The following is a 22,338-nucleotide window of genomic DNA, read 5'->3' on the forward strand; positions in this document are numbered from 1 at the left end:
CTTTCTTTCTTTCTTCCTTCCTTCCTTCCTTCCTTCCTTCCTTCCTTCCTTCCTTTCTTTCTTTTTTTCTCTCTTTCTTTTTTTCTTTCTTTCTTTCTTTCTTTCTTTCTTTCTTTCTTTCTTTCTTTCTTTCTTTCTTTCTTTCTTTCTTCTCTCTCTCTCTCTCTCTCTCTTCTTTCCTTCCTTCCTTTCTTTCTTCCTTCCTTTTTTCCTTTCTTTCTCCCTCCCTCCCTCCCTCCCTCCTTTCCTCCCTTTCTCTCTTTCTCTCTTTCTCTCTCCCCCCTCTACCCTCTGTTTCTTTTTTCCTTTTTCAGGGTCTTTCTCTTGGAAAGAGCTGTTTCTCTGTGCTGAGGGGGACAGAGTGAGTGCCGACCCCTTTAGCATCTGGAGACGCAGGCAGACAGCACTGGCCACTTCCTTTTGGCCTGTCATGGGGGTTTGGGCACAAGAAACATTTCCTCTCTGTGGCTCCTGGGCCTGACGGCCAGTTGCAGGAAGACACCTGCTTTCCTGGAGCACCGGGCTTCGGCCTGAAATCACGTGTCTGTGAGTCGGGGGCAGGACGGTGCACTTCAAGAAGTGTTTGTTCAGGCAATGAGCGTTTATTAAGCCCTGACTGCAAACCAGGAGCTGGGAAAGAGGGGTGGGTCAGGCATGCTACCTGTCCTTCAGGGCTGCTGGTCTGAGGAAGGAGGTGGAGGGCTGGACAAATGACGGCAACCTGCGGGGAGAGGTCCCTGCCTTGGCTGCTCTGGGCATCAGGGAGCTGTACCCCTGTACCCCATGCCTGGTTTTGGAGCTTCTTACCTAAGGCAGCACACCAGTGCCTCCTGACAAGGATGCTAAACTTCCCGTTGGACGGACGGGGTAGCAGAGGCACAGAGTGATAGTCCCAAGAGGTATGGTCACAAATGATCCTTGGTTCTGGGAACCCCAAACCAGGGTACAGTTCACCCCATGTTTCCTGGCTGCAGTGAAGGCCCACCAAGGTCATCAGACTGGATGCCACTTGTGGACACTTAGCTGTCACCTGCTCAAGCAGCAGTCTCCACAGGAGCCCTGCAAGGGGGGCACTGGGGTGACTTTCATGCTGCACACAGGGAACAGAGAGGCGATGTAACTTGCCTGTAGCCACACAGCTCACACCTGGTGAGGCCTGTTTGAGGTCAGTGCTGGTTTTTTTTTTAAATCAAATTTAACATGACATAATATTTATTACCTCAACCATTCGTAAGCGTACACCTCAGTGGCAGAACATACATTCACAGCGTCAGGTAACCAGCATCCCTGTGCCCCAATTCTCCTCGCCTCCAACAAAAAGTACCCCTTGATTGATGACTGCCCCCCGCCGGCACCCGCTGTCCCACTTTCCGTCTCTGGGAATGTCACTCCTCGAGGGACCTCAAAGGAAGGAGCGCACTCCTATAGGCCTTGGCCTTTGGGGACTGGCCGTTTTCACTCAGCACAGTGCTGGCAAGGTCCACCCTCACTCTGGCCATGTCAGAGTAGTCTTCCTTTATAGGGCAGAGTAATATTCCACTGTACGCGTGGACCCCATTTTGTTTGTTCCTCTGGGGCTGGGAGAGCCATTTTTTAGAATGGTTCCACAGATCTGTGTCGGGGGATGGCGCTGGAAGCTGGGGCCCAGCTGCAGGTGGCGGCCTCGCCGGTGCGGGCCTCCATGAGTCGCCGTATGTCTGCACAGGCACAGAGGCTCCCGCCCGGCGCGTGGCCCTCCAGCGATCGAGGGCAGCTCTGGTGCTGGGTGTGGCCAGAGCCTGTGCTGGGCGCTGGGTGAGGATTCAGAGGTGAGTAGGGGGAAGGGCAGGAGCAGCCAGCACCCGTGTTCACATGACCGGCAAGGATTGAGTGCCTTCTGTGTACTCAAGGACTAGCATCTGGAGCTGGCCCCAGTGGCCTGGCCTTGGGCCCTGACTCCGCCCGGTGGCCTGGGCCTGGGCCTGGGCCCAACTCGACCTCCTCTGCTGAGGGAGGGGCTGGGGGCAAACACCTTTCCTGCTTACCCAGTGGGGACGGCCTGCTGGTGCCTCTGCCTTCACTTATGCCCTGATTGTGTCCCTCATCTCAAGGTGGGACGTTATCTTAATTCAGTCGCTGAGCAATGGTTAAATGCCTGCTGTGTTCCCAGGCCTTGCACACGTAGGTGCCAGCCGCTTCCGCAAACCCTCTTCTCCACTCCACTCTCCTAGCTGTGCCCCCCAACCCCTCGCTGGGTCGCCGGGTTCCTCAACTTCTTCAGCAGGAAAAGTCAAAAGGGTGGCCCACTCCACCCTTGGGGTTTAAGTGGCGACAGGTGGGCTTCCTGGAGAGGGTCCCCTTCTCTGAGCCTGGAATCATGGGAAACACACAGTGAGGTGATGGCTAAGGGAAGAGTCCAGGCGGCCCCCACTCCCGCCGATCTGAGGCCACAGACCAGGGCTCAGGCCAGGGGGACGGGCAGGGACCGCAAGGTGCGGGCGTCGGGGCGATGAGAGCACCCTCTGGAGCCAGACACATGTGGACTTCCTCCTCTTACCAGCTGGTGGTCTTTGCAGACATCTTCACCTTTCTGTGCCTCAGTCCTCTCCTCTGTGAAATGGGTCTGAGCAGAGTTTTGTGAGATAAAGTTGCTGAGTGCCACTGATACAGAGCTCAGAGCAAGGACGCAGAAAGGCCGGCCATTTGAAGATCAGGACGTTCCTCCTGGGGCGGTGGGTGCAGGGACACTTAGCAGGTCGCAGGGCGGGATGTTGGGAAGCAGCTCATGAACGTGAACTCTTGGTCCCGGGGCTTGGCTCAGAGAGGTCTTCTCAGGAAGCTCCTCCCTCGCCTCCCACACCTGCTTCCTCCTTGACCCCCTCCCCAGGGAGGGCCTCTCTGACCTCCCTGAGCAGGACAGACCCTTATCCCGGCTCCCACGGCCTGGACCCACCCAGAGCCGTCTCCCACCTCTGGTCCCCATGGGCAGGAGCCTGTCAACGGTGCTCCCCTGTGTGTCCCTAGCTCCCCAGTGGTGCTGGGGACTTGCTGACACAGAGGGGAGGGGTCCTGAGTGACATTCATACTGGTGGCTGTCCCAGGAGCCCATCGCCTGAGACTCACCTTTTAATAACAGGGTGACACGTGGCCTCTGGTGACCCAGTTTGGGAAGCATGGTGAGGGTCTGGGGCCCTCAGGCACCAGCTCTAGTTGGAGTGGGATGACCTTGGGCAAGCTGTTACCCTCAATTTCCCTGTCTATCAACCAGTGCATTCCCGGAGGCACCTTCCAGGCTGATATCGAGTTCGTTGTTCCAGGGGTGGGGGTGCAGGGTTAGCTGGGCGAAGCAGCCCTGGTCTCGGGGGAACAGTTTGCATGGGGGTGGGGGGCTGTGCTGAGGCGAAATCCCAGGGTTCAGAGGAAGCCTGGACCTACTTCCGTTCGCATCCCCCTAGGAGCAGGTCCTAAAGGCAGGTCCTGATGGGCAGACTGTTTCCTGATTCTCAGCTTAAACCTGCTCCCTGTGGCCTCCACCCACTGTTTCTAACTCAGATCTTTGCAGTCACCAGAACAGGAACTCATGCTCCATCCGGGAGAGGCACACGTCCCCAGTTTCCTGGAGTACCGGCTGCCTGTGCCGAGGGGCAGACACGTGCCTGGAGACTGCAGGGAGGAGCATCCTCCTTGAGCTGGCAGTTTAGATTAGGCTCAGTGCGTGGGTCCCTCAGAGCCAAATCTCTGTGCACGTCTTTAAATTCATCAAAGTGGAGCTGTGGGTCAAAGAGCACACCTCGATCTGGGCTGGGGATGTGCATGGCCCCAGTGACAAAGGGGGTTCCAGCAGCCACGTCTCTGCTCACCCCATCTCATGCACCTGCTTCTACTTTCTTGTGCATCTTTGCTGGTTTGGTAGGTGCAAAATCAGATTTTAGCTGTCTATGCTTGAAGTTGCATTTCTTGGATTACTGGCAGAATTAAACATCTTGCTCTCTGTATTTAGGGACCATACTTTCCTTTTCTGAATTACCCAGTTGTGTCATTGGCCCATTTTTCTATGATCGTGTTTTTCATTCTTATTGATTTATAAAAACTCTTTGTATATTACAGATATGAAGACAGGTGAGAGTTCATTCCTGGAGGACATCTCTGTCTTCTGGAGAGATCCAATAGAACCTTCATCCCCTTCCTCAGAATTAGCTGATGTTTGAAATTCTTGTTGTTCATTTTCCCCTGCTCAGTTTTACACTTTCCTTTGCATTTTGCAGCTGTCTGGGCACAGATGCTCCTGACAGGGGAAAAAAGAGAAAGCCACAAGGGGAGCTTGATCTTGGAGCAAAGGGCCCCAGTGTATCAGCCTTTGTGGGACCCCATGTGCAAGAAAGGGTGTCTGAGTTCAAGGTCTCTGGTCGGCAGATGACGGGGAAAGACAGAACCACGACATCCCCTCCCTGCACACAGAGCCCCCAGCCCCGCCAAAAACGCAGCCACTTCTTTGGGGACCAGCAGATTTTTCAAACAAAGTTTGCCAAATAAGCATATTTTTTTTTTTCCTCCAGGGCAGATGCAAACGGTCTTTTCAAATCGGTTTGGAGGAAAATAAATGAGCCCACGCTGGGGCTTCAATAAATCTTTGCGTAGCCACAAGGGTGAGTTTTGGGCCCGATGAAGGGCCCAGTGTGTGGCTTATGAATGATGCCCAGTGATGGCTCCCCACCCCCGCCTTCCTCTCTTCCCCTCCTCCATCCCCCGACCCAATGTAAAATTGGACATTAATGTTTTAAGACAAAGGGAGCTTTGGGCATTTCTCCCCCTCCTGGAGGAAGTCTCCTGGTGAAATATTTGTCGTGGCTGTGCTCCGCGTGTGACTGGGGTCCGTGTCTCCAAGCCAGAGCCTGTCTCCAGGAGGTGATCCATGTGCCGACCTTCTGCCCAGTGGCTCGAGGACCCCCTAGCCCAGCTGCAGGCGACTCTGGTCCCCAAGGGGATTATCCGTCCTGACTTTCCAGCTGGGACCCGGACCGCGAGGAGCAACCAGCCTGGTTCCCACGGGCGCTGCCTGCTGACGAGTCCCCGTGGGCTGTCCCCACCCGCTGCTCGAACTGTGGCCGGCTGAGGGGCGGCGGGAGAGGCTCTGCGCCTCCTCCCAAGATCAAGCCCAGATCCTCTGCCCAGTAGCCCGGCTGCCATGCCCACCCTTTCCCCGATGTGAGCCCTGCATCTGCTGCCCCAGCGCCCCGAGCACGTTGCCCCGGTGGCTGTGCACCTGGGATGTCCCCAGCCGCCAGGCCCACCTGGTGGAGCCCTGCTCTTCCTGCGGGTTGGCCCCGAGCTCCCGGTGCTGACGTGCTGCCTCCGTTTCCCACCCCAGCGCCTGACAGTGGCGCGCCGCTCCGCTTGGCGGTGAGCACGTGGCCAGCCCTCACCTCTTCCTGCGATTTCCACCCAGCGCTACCGTGGCCTTTTCACGTGTCACTCACTCGTGTCTGGTTCCTTTCCGAGAGGAGCGTCCGGGGTGAGAGGCAGCGCCAGGTGTGGTGCACAGGCCCCTGGAGCCGTGGAACTGGAGGCCTCGGTCTAGGTGCACCAGGAGGGGGCCTCAGCGCCCAGTGGGCGAACAGGGCCCCTGGCTAGCTCCGTGACACACGGGCTGGGCCACTTGTCCATCCCTGCCCGAGTGTCTGTACTGGGTTGCATCGTATCCCCCCAAATTCGTATCTCCCTGGAAACTCAGAATGTGATTTAATTTGGAAATAGGGTCCTTGCAGGTGTAACTGCAGGAAGGATGTCGAGATGAGGTCATCCTGGATGAAGGAGGACCCGAAGTCCAATCATTGTCCTCATAAAGGACGAAAGAGGAGAAGACAGACACTTAGGAAGAGGCGGTGTGACGCCAGAGGCAGACCCTGGAGGGACACGGCCACACCTATGGATGCGTGGAGATCCCAGAAGCCGGAGGAGGTGGGAAGGACCCTCCCCGGGGCCTTTGGAGGGAATGAGGCCCTGCCGACACCTTGATTTTGGACTTCTGGCCTCCAGACCTATCAGAGGATCCGTTTCTGTTGTTTGAAGCCAGAGAGTGTGTGGTCATTTGTCACAGCAGTCCCAGGGCCCTCATACGATATCCCAGGACCCTCAGACGACGTCCGTCGCCGATGGGACCCAGAATCATTTTTGAAGGAGAAGGAGGCTGTTTTCAAGGGGCAGGTCTCCCTCTTTGCGCAGGGTAAGCGTGTCCCCTCACCGCGCTGTCCAGGGCGCCCGTCTGCTGGCCCGAGCGGAGAGCCTCGGGCCAGGCTCCTCGCGCCCTCAGCCGCCCTGGGAGAGACTCGCCAGTATTCCCTATTTCACGGGTGGGAAAGGGGCGCAGAGAGGCGGGCACGTAATCGCGGCCTCTGCCCCGGGTGCGTAACGCAAGGGAGTCAGAGCCACAGTCCCAGTGTCCGGTTTCGTGGCTCCAAAAGGTGCTTGTACCTGCGGGGCCGCGGGGATGGGAGCCCACCCGTGGCCTCTCCTGCTACCAGCATGTTTGCCCAGGAAACAGTAAGAGTGTGCTGGAGAGCAGAGCGCCTGACTACGGAGGAGTGGATGGTGGGTGAGGTCGCCCAGCAGACTCTCGGGATCAAACCACTTGTCACTCGGTCCTTCCTTCGCCCCGTCTTCTGCGCGTGTGTGTACTTGAGAAACAGAGAAAGCGGAGATCCAGCGCCTGAGCAGTCCAACACGCAGCTACTGGTCTGGTAGAAACGGCAGGGGTACCGCAACCCCGGCAGCCTAAACTCCTGGAAACGTGACTTGTGACGGATGCATTTCATTCTACAAGCAGGACTCACAGAGAAGGGAAGGCAGACCCTCGGGCTGAGGGAACGGTGTGAACAAGGGCCGGCACCACTGGAACAGGGCTGTAATGCGGGTGGACGAGGGGCTTGGGGGCTCTGGGGGAGGCCCTTGGATTTTGTTCTGTGGACACTGAAGATCATTGAAAGTTGGCGCAGGGCAGCGATGCGTTTTCGTCTGGCCTTGGGGGAGGATGACCCCGAAGGGGGATATTGGAGGTGGGACCTCAGAGCCATCGCTGCCCAGGTGCCAGGTGGACCAGGCTGCAAGGTAGCCGTTCACTAAGTTACTGACGGGCTGATAGCTGGCCAATCAAGCAGCCAACCATCAGCCAGCCAGTCAGCCCCTTCCTTTCTTCCTTCTTGTCTTCCTTCCTCCTTCGGTGGTGGGGGTGCGGGTGTCCCTTGCTCCCCTGGCAGTGCCTCTTCGGCATACTCCACTTGGGCAGCAGATAGCTCGCCCCATTTTCTGAGAACACCCCTGGGCTGTGCCCCTTGGTGATGCAGCCGTCTTCCATCCCCAGATGGTCAACTTCTGGAGGTGTTCTCAGAATGCAGGGTGAGCCGAGGCTTGGAGCAGGCTTTAGGGTCTCCCTCAAGGCTATGTGTACATCTTTGAGTCGTCCACATCGCATCAGGAACCACCGCTGGGGGCTCCAAATTCCATCGCTCCGCTCATTCCATTTCTCTCTTCCTCCACCATGGTTGGGAACTTGGAGAACTTCCTCCATTCCGAGGTCCAGTTTCTCACCCCAGAGAAGCAGCTTCCAGGTTTGCCGGTGATGACAATCTCCCTCCTGGGGACACTATCGCGGCAGAGATGGCCAAGGGTGGGAGTTCCTGGGACGGTCCTTTATCCACGAGGGAACCGAGATTCGGAGTTGAGTGACTTGCCCAAGGTCATTTAGCTAGCCTGAAAGGAAGGGAGCCAGGATTCAAACCCTGGCTCATGTGCTCCAGAGCTGGGAGGCTTTCCTGCCAGGCCAACGGGAGACAGCTTGTGTCTCCTGGCTGGGAGCCACCTCCCACCTCCCAGCTTCCCCAATGCATCTGACACAAAGGCTTGTCTCAGGGTGTCTGGCTGGTTTTTCAGCTCCAACCTGGCTCAAGATCCCATTTTGTTTGTTGGATCCATTCCCGGTGAAGAGGTGGGTGGGCTAGTAGCAGCAGAAGGAATCTGGGCTTCACCGCCCACCCATCCATGCAACCAATCATCCAACCACCCACATACCCATCCATCTACCCATCCATCTACTCATCCACATGGCCATGTATGCATCCATCCACCCATCTATCCATCCATCCATCCACTCACGTGCCTATCCATCCATCCATCCATCCATCCATCCATCCATCCATCCATCCACTTCCCCCCACCTATTTGTTGAGCATCTGCATGTGCTGGGTCCGCTCATCTTCAACACTGAGAGGGGAGATTTACTAGAGAAGATGTGAAAACCCGTGCAGAGAGCTCCCATCCCTGCATTTCCAAAGACTGCTTTCACGTAAACACGGGCTGCTCTGTCTTGGCTGCCTTTCGTGTCCTGCCTCCCCTGGTCTCAACTCATGTTTTTCACTGCAGCCCTTTCTGCAACAGCCAGCTGCATGCAGGTGGGAGCTGACAGCGCCTCCTGTTGGCTGCCCCGGTGTCTGTCCTTTCTGCTTTGGGCTCCTCGGCCACCTGACTCATGCACAGACCTAGAGGTGTGATGGAGTTAACCCCTCTATGGCCACTGTTGACCATGGGGCTAGGGGATGGCAGCCGATGGGCAAAGCTCCCCGTTTACATGTCTCGGGTTGACACTTGTGACTTCTCAGGGCCCCTGGTGCCTGCAGTGGTGCCAGCCTGACAGCACATCCCCAGCTTGGTTCATCGTCCTGGCCTGTCTCCCTCTCCCTGGTCCCTGCTTCTGGGCCTCATCCCCACTGTGTGCCCCCTGCGCCAGCCCATTCCTCAGGCTCAGCAGACCCCCAAGCACTCAGGCATTTGGGGTGATTCTGCCAATTCAGAGCAGCAACGGCTACAAGCCGTGAAAATGCAGCACCCCCGACGCTCAGAGGCCCCGGGTTCACCTGCTCTTTCATTCACGCTTCCGCCTGTCCGTTCATCCCCTCGCTCACTCATCGGCTGGAGGCAAGTTCCCCCGGGACTGGGATCCTGCTCGCCCTCTTTCTGATCCCCGTAGAGACCGTGCAGACCCCGATGAGGAACAACTCTCGGTGACTTAAGCTGAGAAGGCAGCTTAAAGGGCTACGTGCTGGAGCTGGAGAGACATGGGTTCAGATCCTGCCTCACCTGCTTTGTAGAAGTGAGATCTTGGGCACACTGTCTCACCACTCTCAGCCTCAGTTTCCCTATCTGCACGATGGGCTTAAGAGTACCTACTTGAGGGGTCCTGATGGGGCCACAACGAGACCTCGTACATGAGGCACGGAGCCTGGCGTGCAGTGAGCTGGTGGTCAGGGTGAGGCCCTGGCTGTCGCCGATGGTGAGCGGGTACAGCCTCAGGCAGTGGGCCTGGATTTCTGGGACCTGGCACCTCAATTCTGTTGGTCTGCCTGAGTCCCCGAGGTTACCCAGCGCAGCCTTTGGCCTTGGACACGGCCAACAAAATCAGCAGCCCACGGCTCGTCGGTAGGAACCCAAAGAAACAAACACCTTGGTCGCCAGGAGGGGACGGTACCTTCCCCTCCCAGTGGGACTGCCGCCGGCGGGCCCGAGGCAGCGATCAAAGGTGTCGGTAGGGCAAAGAGCCTCGCCCTGGATGGGCGAGATGTTTCCTTGGGAAAAATATCGCTCCTTTATGTGTATGTCAGCCGGTTATGAAATGAGAACTTTTTAGAGGCTTAAAGAAACCCACCCTGATCTTTGGAAATCTCTGCCCGCCCTCGTTCAAGTCCCAACAGCACTTCCCTGCCGACAGCTCATGAGTCACAGAGGCTAAATTTGTGACTTTCGTACCTCTGGAATCGGATATAAAGATAATGAAAACTTTCCAATAGGAAAAATGCCGGGATTCTGAGGACGTGCTGAGGAGCTGAGCGCCTGGTGGGGTGAATATGAGCTTCCCCTGATGGGCCAGGGAAGGACCTCCTTCCAGCAGGAACCATGGCTTCTGAACCAGGCGTCTTTCCTGATGTCTGAGGAGGGTTCTTGAAGGAACAGAACAAAGCAGATCGTGTTTGTTTTTTGGGTGTTTCCCCCTTCTCATCAGTTCATTTCAGCTGTCTTTTACTGAAAACGTTGGTCTCACTTCTGCATGTAGCCCTCACATCGTCCCTAAGAGCAAGAGGCTGTGTCATCACCCCATTTTACAGATGGAGAAATCAAGGCTTGGGAAGGGAAGTAGCTTGCTAGACATGATGCAGCTGGGAGGAGAGGGCTGGGACTTGAATCCAGGCGGTCGGCCTGCAGGGCTGTGCATCAAACCTTCCTCTGCTCCCACCTGGGCACTTGGGCTGCCCCCTCCCCCCTCCCCCACCGCTAGCCTGCCAGGTCTCGGCTGCGGCGGGCTGGGGCTGAGGCTAAGGACAAGGGGTGACGGGAGCTCCCTGAGGCTGCTGGCTTGTGGGTGGCCTGCCGCCTTGCTGCACACTTTCATGAGCTGCCAGCGCCTTGCAGCCCTGGTCCTGAGGCTGGATTTGGTCACCCGGGGACATGGGTCCTCCCACAGCTGCAGCCCTCATTCCTGGAGGGACAGCCCCAGGGAAGGGGTGGAGGGGCCATCTCAGGGTTGGAGGCCTGGGTCCCCCCGAATGCTCCATCCTGCAGACGGCTTCCTGCTGCCCAGTCTGACCATGAGGCCGCCCTGCCTAGAGCCAGCCTGCCCAGCCTCATCTGGCTTGCCTGCGCCACGCGGCCCATTGGACTGTCCCCATCTGTTTCCCTGTGGAGTCTGGCGGGTGTTCCCTGGCCCAGGGCCCAGCTACAGCCTGGGAAGCACCAACCTCCATCCATGGCTCTTTGTTTCAGTGTTTTACCCAATCACTGAGTGTTGGGTCAGTGAGGACCTTGGAGAGCATCAGGTCCGGACCTCCCTCCCTCACAGAGGCCCAGAGACACCAGGGGCTGGTGGGCAGCAGAATTTTCTCAAGTCCTGTGGTTTCCCAAGCCCCGGTTGGCCCAACTGCAGCCCCCAAAGCGCTAGTCCATGCAGCGTGGATGCTGGAGTGAGGGGGGGCCCGTGGGCATCACACGGGCCAGTCTGGGCTCTGCTGTGAGGTCCACCTGCCCAGCAAGCATGGGGGCCAGGAGCTGGGGGTGGCGAGAATGGGGGCTCGGGGCCAGCCACCCCATCTTCCCGCGGGCAGCTGCCTCTGCCGGTTCTGTGTTTGCCGGGAACCCTGTCCTCCACGGCACCCGCCTCTCTGGCACACAGAGGGGGCCAACATATGTGTGTGTGCAACGGGGGCAAGTGGCTCACCAGCTCTCCAGCCCTCCTTCTGCCGCGTGTGTGGCCCTGAGCAGAGGACCCAGCAAAGCTGTGCCCGGCCTCCTGATGCGGCCAGAGATGACTGATACAGGAGGGGCTGCCTGGCTGAGCCACAGTAACACCAGTGAGGGAAGTGCCAGCTGATATGTCTCGAGCCTCTGCTGGCACAATTCAACGCATGTTTGCTTCTCCTGGCAGCCCTGTAAGGGGGGCAGACGCTCTTCCCACACCCCATTTAACAGATGAAGAAATGGAGGCACAGAGAGGGTGAGGAACTTGCTGAAGCTCACAGAGCCAGTAGGGCTAGAGCTGACCCCGGGCAGTTCGTACTCTTGGGCTCTACCCAAGGCTGCCTACGGGGTGGGGGGAGGGTGTGTGACAAAATGGGACGTGGGAAAGGTGTGAGGCTGGAGGGTGTGGTGGACGGGACCTGAGCCCAGTGAATGTTGGCTGGGGCAGGAGCACAGCCCCACCCGCTCCCCACATCCCCGCCCTGACTTTGCTCAGTGGGGGAGCTCCTCCCCCACTGCCTGCCCTGTGGTCTGCCTGGAGGAGGAAGACTTGGGGACAAGGCTCCAGTCCCAACCCTCCAGTGGGCCTGTGCTGGGCCCCACCAAGCCGCCGGCCCTCCCCACTTAGGTTTCTCATCCCTAAAGCGGGCCAGGAACATCTGCCAGGCTGGCCTCTCAGATATGGGCGTGGAGACCCCAGGAAAGGCTGGCTGCCCCGGCTGTGCACCCTGCATCCACCCGGCAGCCCGGAGGAGGGCCCGAGGCTCTGAGCCGCTCCCTGTGCGAATGCCCTGTCTTCCCGCCTAATTGTCCGACCCTGAAAGGCAGCAAGACTAGAGGCATTTTCTCTGTTGAAGGTCCTGTCCCCTTAGGACCACTCAGAGGCTGGACAGGTGCCCGGCGGGGAGAGCAGGAGGTCCCACCCTGTCCCCAGCCAGTGTCAGGGAACAGCAGCGCCGAGCCTGGCCCTCCCGCCCCGGTTCTGATTTGCCCTCAGACCTCTCCAGTCCTCATGTCTCACCCTGAAAATGAGGAGTTTGACCTGATGACCCGCCAGGTTGCTTCCAACTTCAAGATGATATTCTGCAGCTCGAGGGGAGCAGAGGGGCTCCGCCCGGCCCCTCTCCTCGCAGCCAGTGCCAGAGGCACCCAGTCCCGCCTCCTCTCCTCGGGCTGAAGGCGCTGAGGACCAAGCCCCCTTTTCTGTTCTCACCAGAAGATGGGTCACTATTTTGCAGATGGGCAAGGGCTGGCAGATGTGACAATTTGGGGGTTGAGCTCACTGTGGAGGACAGAGAGAGAGAGAGCCTTAAACAGGGGAGAATAAAGAAAGTGAAAATTTGGGGATGAGGGCAGGTCAGAGGCAGATGCCCCCAGGGCAGCGCCACACGGTAAAATCTAAGGCCGGCCACAAACGTGAGCTGCTTGTGCGATACCACATTTTAAAAGAGGAAGAACAGATGGGCGAAACTTATCCTAGTAACAGACCCCATCATCCCAATATTTGCAAATGTTAACCCTCCAACACGTGATCCGCCTAAAACGTCCTGAGTGGGTAGCTCACGTTCTTTGTTCGTAGAAGGTCTTCAAAACCCAGCACGTCTCGTTTGGGACTGGCCCCGTTCCACGTGCTCAGTCGTCATGGGTGGCTGGTGGCTGTCTCAGTTGCGGGTGGAGGGGCTGTGCGGCTCTGGGGATGGAGATGGTTTGAGACCCGCCTGTCCCGCCAGCTGGCTTTGTGGCTTAGACTTCTGGCCTGCCTGGCGCTATGCTAAGAGCTTTACATGTATTAAATCACCCAGTCACCATTCCCGTTTTCAGTTGCAGAAATGGAGGCACAGAGAGGTTAAGTAATTTACCCAAGGTCACACAGCTACTGAGAGGCGGAGCCGGGATCTGAACCCTGAGTTTTATTTGTTAGAGTGCTCTATGAACTGTTACGCAAAGTCTGATCATGAATCAATCAGTAGGTCAGTTCATAGAGCAGCTCTCCTGGAATGGGGCTGGGCCGTTGAATGTCTCCACGCTCTGGGAATTTGCTGCAATTCAGCAGACATTTACTAGCTGCATGCTTTGTGCCAGCCAAAGGGCAGACCTGGGTTTTTCTCCAGGGACCAGCTTTTCCTCGCCTTCCCACGGAGCCCCCTCTCACTGTTGGCTGTCCACCCAGGGCCCTAGTGGGCTGGGCTCCCCCACCCCAGCCGCGCCCCGAGAGCTCGCAAGTTCAGGCCAAGACCTGTAGCCGCCTGGGCATTCTTGCAGGTGGGGGAGCTGAGCCCGCATCCACTGATGCAGTCTCGCTGCCCTGTGCACCCTGTCCCCAGCCAGGACTTCTTGCCTGGGAACCTGCAGGATGCTTCCTTTTCTCTGGGGCTTCTTGGGCCTGAAAACAGGTGCACGCCTTAGAAGCCAAGTCAGTTCCTGGTCTCGGTTTGTTCCCCTCTCCTCTCATTCACTGAGAAACCACGGAGAATTATTTTTTATGTTGAGTTTTACCAGATGTGTAAGTAACACGCACACATCCAAGGTGGTGCTCACTGGATTCACACCCAGTCTACACCTGTGGAACCACCCTAGGTCAAGGTCGCAAACGTCCCAGCCCCCGCCAGGCAGCCCGGTGCCCTCGTGCAGCCAGCACTCTCAGTACCCGACCCCAGGCAACACTCACCTGCTTTCTGTCACCGTAGGTTCGTTCCACCCACCTTTGAATTTCATCAAAATGGAACCCTTTAGCACACGATCTTTTCCATCAACTTTCTTGATCGACACAATCTTTCCGAGATTCATCCATATTGTTGCATAGGTCAACAATTTGTTTTTTTTTTTGAAATTGCTAAGCCCCACCCCTCTGTGAGAATTCACCACCGTTTGCCTGCACACCTGTGGATGGACACATGGCTCGTTTCCAGTCTCAGGCTGGACGTTACCAACAACTTCTGCGAGCATTTCAGGGCGCGTGTTGGGTGGATACACGCGTCACTTCTCTCGGGCTGGAGATGCTGGGCCAGGGTGTCACCTGGTTTACCTTTAGGCGACCCTGCCCCTCAGTTTCCCCAAGTGGTCTGTTTCCTTTTACTCTCCCGACAACAAGGCATGAGAGCTGTGGCTGCTCCACAACCTCGCCCACATTAAGTCCAGCCTTTCTATTAGACGTGTGGTAGACATGGCTCTGGTGGCATTTCTCTGATGACTGATGACGTCGAGAGCTTCCACCTTCCTACAGGCTGCTTTGCAAAGGCTGCGCCTCTCCTCTGCTTGTAAGGAAATCAGGTGGTCTGTCGTCTCCTGACCGATCTTTGAGAGTCGTTTGTATAATCTGGTTACAAATTTTTGTTGGCTCTATGTATTGTGAATCTCTTCCATTCTGTGGCTTGCCTTTTTAATCTTTTAACTGCCTTTTTCCATTTCTTTAGTCTTTTTTTTTAAATTAAACTTTTTGCTTTGAGATAACTGTAGATTCACACACAGTTGTACAAAATATCACAGAGAGATCACGTCTCCTCATCACCCAGTTTCCCCAGAGGTAACCTCTCAACCAGGATGTTTATATAGTGTCACAACCAGGATACCGACATCGCAGCAACACATCACAGCAACCGCAATATTACAACAACACAACATCACAACAAAACAGCATCACAATGGAATTTGACACAACATTGTAAAATGATTATAAATCAATAAAAAATGTTAAAAAAAAAAACAAAACAGCATCACAACGATTACAACATCACAATACAATACAACATCACAATCAGGTTGCCAACACGGATACAGGCGGTTTTACAGAACATTCCTTCACCACAGGGATCCCTCCTGTTGCCTTTTTATAGCCACACCCACTTCCCTCCTGCCACGCCCCCCTCCTTAATTCCTGGCAACCACCGTTGCCACAATCGGAACCACCACAGAATCACAATCTGTTCTCCATGTCTCTCATTTTGTCATTCCAAGAATGTGATGTAAATAGAACAATACGTTAGCTTGTTTCCCACTCGGCACACATCTTTGGGGACGCATCCCGTTGCTCTACGAGTCAGGAATTCACCCCCGTGCTGCTGAGCACCGCTCCACGGGATGGATGGACCACGGTTGGCTGGGTTGTTGAAAGACGTTTAGAATGCTTCCAGGTTTTGGCTATTACAAATAAAGCTACTTATACACATTTGTGCACAGGCTTTTGTGTGAATGTAAGTCTTTATTTGTCCAGAAATGTAACTGCCGGGTCACATTGTCAGTGCGTGTTTAATTTTTTAAGAAACCACTGAACTGTTTTCCTGAGTAGCTATACCATTTTGCCTTCCCACCAGCTCCTCTGCCTCCTCGCCGGCACTTGGTGTTGTCACCAGCTTTTGCTGTGGGTGTGTCGTGATAGCTTGTTGTGGCTTTAACGTGTATGATTAATGGCTAATGATGTTGAATATCTTATCATGTGCTTGCTTTGCCATCTGAATATCTTCTTCTGGGAGATGTCTCTTCATGTCCTTTGCTCGTGTTCTAATTGGACTGTTTGCTTCTTTATTGTTGAGCTTTAAGAGTTCTTTTAAAAAAATATCTAGGTACTTGTTCTTTCTTGGATATATAGGTTGCAATTTTTTTTTTTTTACTAGTCTATGGCTTGCCTTTTTCATCCTCGTAACAGGATTTTTGGCAGAACCAAAGGTTTATTTCTGATGAAATCTGATTTATCAGGTTTCCTTTTTATGGATGGTGCTTTGGGTGCCAGGTCTAAGAACTCCTTGCCTCACTCAAGATTCTGAAGATCTTCTCCTGTGCTTTTTCTAAAGGTTTGGTCTTTCTACTTGTACATATCCATGGTCCGTTATGAGTTCTCTTTCGTGAAAGGTGTGGAACTCTGGCCAGTGCTTATCTGACTGCCTGTGGCTGCCCCACGCCCTGGCACCACGTGTTAAATGTGCAATCTTTTCCCCGCTGAATTGCTTTTGCGCCTTTGTCACAAATTAGTGGGGCAGACTTGTGTGGGTGTGTTTCCAGCTCCTCCGTTCTGTTCCGTTGATCTGTGTGCCTATCCCTCTGCCAGCAGGACATGGCTTTGATTTTTGTATCTATATTAAGCCTTGAAATCAGGTAAACTTATTCCTCCCATTGTATCCATCTTTTCCAAAATTGCCTCAGCTCCTCTACTTCCTTTTTCCTTCTATTTACATTTTAGAATAATCTTGCCTGTACCTACAAAATCTTTACTGGGATTTTGACAGGAATTGCTGTATATTAATCAATACTTTCATATCAACTTAGATAGAATTGACACCTTTATTATGTTGATTCTTCCAGTCATGAATATGGTTTATTTCTCCGTCTATTTAGATCTTTGATGTCTCTCATCAGAATCGTGAAGTTTTCAGACCGTAAGTCCTGTACACGTGTTGTTAGGTACACCTAAGTGTTTCGCTTTTGAGCACATTAAATAGTACTGCCTTTTTAATTTTGTTATCCGTATGTTTATTGCTGTTATATAGAAATACAATAGATATTTGTATGTTAACCCTGCATCCAGTGGGGCTGCTTAACTTGCTTATTAGTCCTAGGAGATTTTGGGCTGTTTGTACAGATTTCTTAGGATTTTCCACAGACACAGCCGTGGCATCTGCACACAGGAGCAGTCAGTTCTCCTTCCTCATCTGTGTGACGTTCATTTCCTCTTTTTGCCTTGCTGCGCCGGCCAGAAAGTCCAGCACTATGCTAAGTGAGAGTGGTGAGAGAGCGGACTTCTTCATTCCCAATCTTTGAAGAAAAACTTTTTTTTTTTTTACCATTAGGTACTATGTTAGCTTAAGGTTTTATTAAGTTGAGGAATGTCCTCTCTAAACCTATTGATCTCAGAGTTTTGAACCATGAATTCGTGTTGAATGCTGTCAAATGGTTTTTCTACATTGATTGACATGATCGTGTGGTTTTCCTTCTTTAGTTTATTACTGTGATGGGTTATACTGATTACATTTTGAGTATTCAACAAGTGTTGCATTCCTGAAATAAGACTCATTTGGTCACGGCGTGTAAGTCACATTATATATTGCTGAATTACATTTGCTAATAGCTTTTAAAGGATTTTTGTGTCTCTATTAATGAGGGATATTGGTCTGTAATTTCCTTTTTTCTTTCCTTTTCTTTCTTTTCTTGTACTTCTTTGTCAGGTTTTTGTATCAGCATAATACTGGATTCATAAAATGAATTGAAAAGTGTTTCCTCCTCTTCATTTTCTGAAACGGATTGTGTAGAATTGGTGTTAATACTTCCGTAAACATTTGGAAAAACTCTCCAGTGACGTCATCTGGGCATGAAGATTTTTGGAGGGGAGGTTTTGAAATTACAAATTTCGTTTCCTTAATAAGGTTATTCAGATGATCTATTTCACATTGGGTGAATTGCTGTTTTTTAAGAGATTAGTCAATTTCACCTACGTTGTCAAGTTTACACGTGTAGAGTTGTTCATAGCATTGCTTTATCCATTTGACTTCTCCAGGATCTATAGTGAAATCCCGTTTCATTGTTGATATTGGCAATTTGTAACTTCTGTCTTCATTTCTTTGTCAGTTTTGCTAGAGGCTTGTCAATTTTATTGTTCCCAAAGAACCAGCTCTTTGTTTCTTCGAATTTCTTTATTGTTTTTCTGTTTACAATTTAAAAGATTTCTGCTCTTATCTTCATAATCTCTTTTCTTCTGTTTTCTTTATGTTTATTTTGCTTTCTTTCCCCCTCTAGGTTCTTGAAGTGGGAGGTTGCTGATTTGTTTCCTTCACTTCTATTGCACGCATTTAGTGCCATAAAATTTCTTCTCAGCACGGCTTCAGCTGGGTCTCACTGATGCTTGTATGCTGTGCTTTCATTTTCATTAACTTAGACATACTTTTTGATTTCCCTTGAGACTTTCTCTTTGACTCAAGAATTATTTTGAATTGTGTTGTTTAGTTTCTAAGTGTTTAGAGACTTTCCTTTTATCTTTCTGTTGATTGATTTCTAGTTTGAGTCCACTGTGGTTGGAACACACTTTGTATGATTTCTGTTCGTTTAAATTTGCTGAGGCTTCTTTACTGGTCCAGGGTACGGTCTGTCTTGGTACACGTTCCATGAAAGAACGTATATTCCGGTGTTGCTGGGCGGAATGCTCTGTAAATGTGAATTACACCCTGTGAGTTGATGGTGGTGTTGAGTGCTCTGTTCCCTTGTTGATTTTCTGTCTGGTTGTTCTATCGGTCATGGGGAGAAGGGTGTTGAAATTTCCAACTACAACCCTATTTGCCTATTTATCCTTTCAGCTTTATTGGTTTGTCTTTGGCACCATGTTGTCTTTGGTTTTCAGACGTTTGATTGTATGTGCCTTGGCGTGGATTTCATTGATTTATCCTATTTAGGATTTACTCAGATTCTTGAATCTGTAAGTTTATGTCTCTTTATAAATTTGGGAAGTTTTCAGCCATTATGTCTTTGAGTACTTTTCCAGCCCTGTCATCTTTCTCTTTTAGTTCAGGGACTCTGATGACATGAACGTTAGGTTCTTTTTCTCTTAATACTTCCGCAGATCCTTGAGGCACTGCTCATCTTCCCTTCAGTCTGTTTTCTCTCCGTCGTTCAGATTCAGTCATGTCTATTATTCCACCTTCTGGTTCACTGATTCTGTCCTCTATCCCTTCCATTCTGCTGAATCCATCAGCGAGCTTTAAATTTCAGTTATTGTATTTTTCAGGTCTAAAGTTTCCATTTGATTCCTCTTTATCTTCCATTTCTTTGCTGAAGATTTCTATTTTTGTGTTTGTTTCAAATGTATTCATAATTGCTTGGTTTTTTTTTATACCATTTTTATTGATTTATAATCATTTTACAATGTTGTGTCAAATTCCAGTGTCGAGCACAATTTTTCAGTTATACATGAACATATATATATTCATTGTCACATTTTTTTTCTCTGTGAGCTACCATAAGATCTTGTGTATATTTCCCTGTGCTATACAGTATAATCTTGTTTATCTATTCTACAGTTTTGAAATCCCGTCTATTCCTTCCTACCCCCCGCCCCCTTGGCAACCACAAGTTTGTATTCTATGTCTATGAGTCTGTTTCTGTTTTTTATTTATGCTTTGTTTGTTTGTTTTTGTTTCTGTTTTTTTTAGATTCCACATATGAGCGATCTCATATGGTATTTTTCTTTCTCTTTCTGGCTTACTTCACTTAGAATGACATTCTCCAGAACATCCATGTTGCTGTAAATGGCGTTATGTTGTCGGCTTTTATGGCTGAGTAGTATTCCATTGTATAAATATACCACCTCTTCTTTATCCACTCATCTGTTGATGGACATTTATGCTGTCTCCACGTCTTGGCTATTATAAATAGTGCTGCTATGAACATTGGGGTGCAGGTGTCATCCTGAAGTAGATTTCCTTCTGGATACAAGCCCAGGAGTGGGATTCCTGTGTCATATGGTAAGTCTATTCCTAGTCTTTTGAGGAATCTCCACACTGTTTTCCGTAGTGGCTGCACCAAACTGCATTCCCACCAGCAGCGCAGGAGGGCTCCCTTTTCTCCACAGCCTCTCCAGGATTTGTCATTTGTGGATTTTTGAATGACGGCCATTCTTCCTGGTGTGAGGTGATACCTCATTATAGTTTTGATTTGCATTTCTCTGATAATTAGTGATATTGAGCATTTTTTCATGTGCCTATTGATCATTTGTGTTTCTTCCTTGGAGAATTGCTTGTTTAGGTCTTTTGCCCATTTTTGGATTGGGTTGTTTGGTTGTTTCTTATTAAGTTGTATGAGCTGCTTACATATTCTGCAGATCAAGCATTTGTCGGTTTCATTTGCAAACATTTTCTCCCATTCTGTGGGTTGTTGTTTTGTTTTACTTATGGTTCCCTTTGCTGTGCAGAAGCTTGTAAGTTTCATTAGATTCCATTTGTTTATTCTTGCTTATATTTCTATTGCTTGAGTAGACTGTTCTAGGAGAACATTTTTGAGATGTATGTCAGATAATGTTTTGCCTATATTTTCTTCTAGGAGGTTTATTGTATCTTGTCTTATGTCTAAGTCTTTGATCCACTTTGAGTTTATTTTTGTGTGTGGTGTAAGGGAGTGTTCTAGCTTTACTGCTTTACATGCTGTTGTCCAGTTTTCCCAACACCATTTGCTGAAGAGACTGTCTTTATTCCATTGTACATTCTTGCCTATTGAACTATCTTATCATGGCTGCTTCAAAAATCTTTGTCAGGTCATTCTAATATCTCTGTCATTTTGGTGTTGATATCAACTGAGTGTCATTTTTCTTTCACTTTGAGGTATCCCTGGTTCTTGGTATGTTGAATGACTTTCAGGTGAAACCTGGACATTTTTGTATTGTGTTCTGAGACTCTGGATTGCATACAGACCCTCTGTTTTTAGCTGGGCTTTTTGGACACCTCTTTGGCAGCATAAGGGGGGATGTTGCCGCATTAATGCCTGGTGGAGGCAAAATTAATTTTTGTGCATGCTGAGAGCTAGAGGTAAAGGTTAATTTTCCCCACACTGGCCATCTGGTCAACTGACACTATTTATTGAAAAGAGCATCCTTTCCTCCCTTGGGTTACAGTGGTCCTTGTGGCCTAACCAGCTAACTGTGCTGGTGTGGTCAGTTCTAGACTTAGTGCTTCATTGTTAGAGGGTCAGCTATGTTCCAGAATCCAGGCTAGGAACTGAGAACGTCACGGGCTTAGTGCTTGTAGTGATCCTGAAGAGAGGGGTTAAGTGCAATGGCAAGGAAACCTAGAGTTGTATTACAGGGGTGCAGTGGAGGGCTCCCCAAACTAACCTGGAGTAGGGTGGCATATCAAGGAAGGCGTCCTGGAGGTGATGACCCCAGAGCAGCTGTGGAAGGGTGGGTAGGAGTGGTCGAAAGGAAGAGTGTGGCAGCAGAAGGTTACTCCACGCCAGAAGAGGGGACCACAGCTGCAAAAGCAAGGAGTCAGGGAACATCGTGGTGTCCGTGGGGGTGCTGTTAGCAGTTTAGCTTCGCAGGAGCTTTAAGCTCAAGGAGGGGACTTGCCTGAGATGAGGCTGGACACGTTGGTGGGGATGGATCCCCTAGGGCATGACTGACCGTGTCACACAGCTTGGCTTCACTCTGAAGGCAATGGGGACCTAGGGCAGGGCCGACAGCAGGGGTTAGACACTGTCAGAGGATCCTCGGGGACAGAGGGGAAGATGCACTAGAGAGGTCGGCCCGAAGCTGGGAGAGACCCATCAGGAGAACGACGCAGTGATCCTCAGGGATGACGAGGGACCAGCCATGCAGCGGCACAGGACGGGGGAAGGGAGCATGCGTGGCACCTGCCCCCCCAGTCAGGTGACTGTCAAGCCAGGGAAGGGGCAGCTGGGCTTTAACATGGGTTCCCTAGCCGTCCTGGCTCCAGGGCTAAGTGAATGCCGGATCTCCTAACTGTAGCCCTCTGAACGCCGAGACAGCGGCTGACCACGGGTGCATGGGGCAAAGGGGCCACCTGATGTAGGGGACAGCTGAGGTCTAAGGCAGTTACGTAAAGGAAAGTTCGCTATCTTCAAGGCCCTGCGGTACTCAGGCAAAGCAGGCAGAGCACAACTCGTGTCAAGTGGGAACACGTGAGATTGATCGGGTAAGCGAGGTGATGATGCGCGCCCACGGGCGGTGGATGTGTGAGCAGAGCTCTCCCCGGTGCTTGGGGGCACGGGGGCGTCATCTGTTTGGTTTCTGCCGTCTAAATGTGGACGTTGCGCTCGTGCTGTGGCTGCAGACTTGCCATCTGAAGGGACGGATGCACTGAGTGTAGACGCTTGGCGGGGTGTCTTTCCAGCACACGCCCTGCACCTGACTGGGCTAAGCACCCGTGATGGGCTGAACTGGGTCCCTGCGAGACACGTCTGATTCCTGGCGCCTGCAAGTGGGACCCATTTGGAAACGGTGTCCTGGCGGCTGGAATCAGGTTACGGGTCTTGAGATGAGATCGGCGTGGATTTAGGATGGGCTCGACGTCCAGCAATGGCTGCCCTTATACAGGAAAGGAGAGGGAGGCTTGAGACACAGACACACAGCAGGGAGAAGGAGGCAGAGGTCGG

Source organism: Vicugna pacos, chromosome 10 (assembly GCF_048564905.1).
Source record: "Vicugna pacos chromosome 10, VicPac4, whole genome shotgun sequence".
Lineage (NCBI taxonomy): Eukaryota > Metazoa > Chordata > Mammalia > Artiodactyla > Camelidae > Vicugna > Vicugna pacos.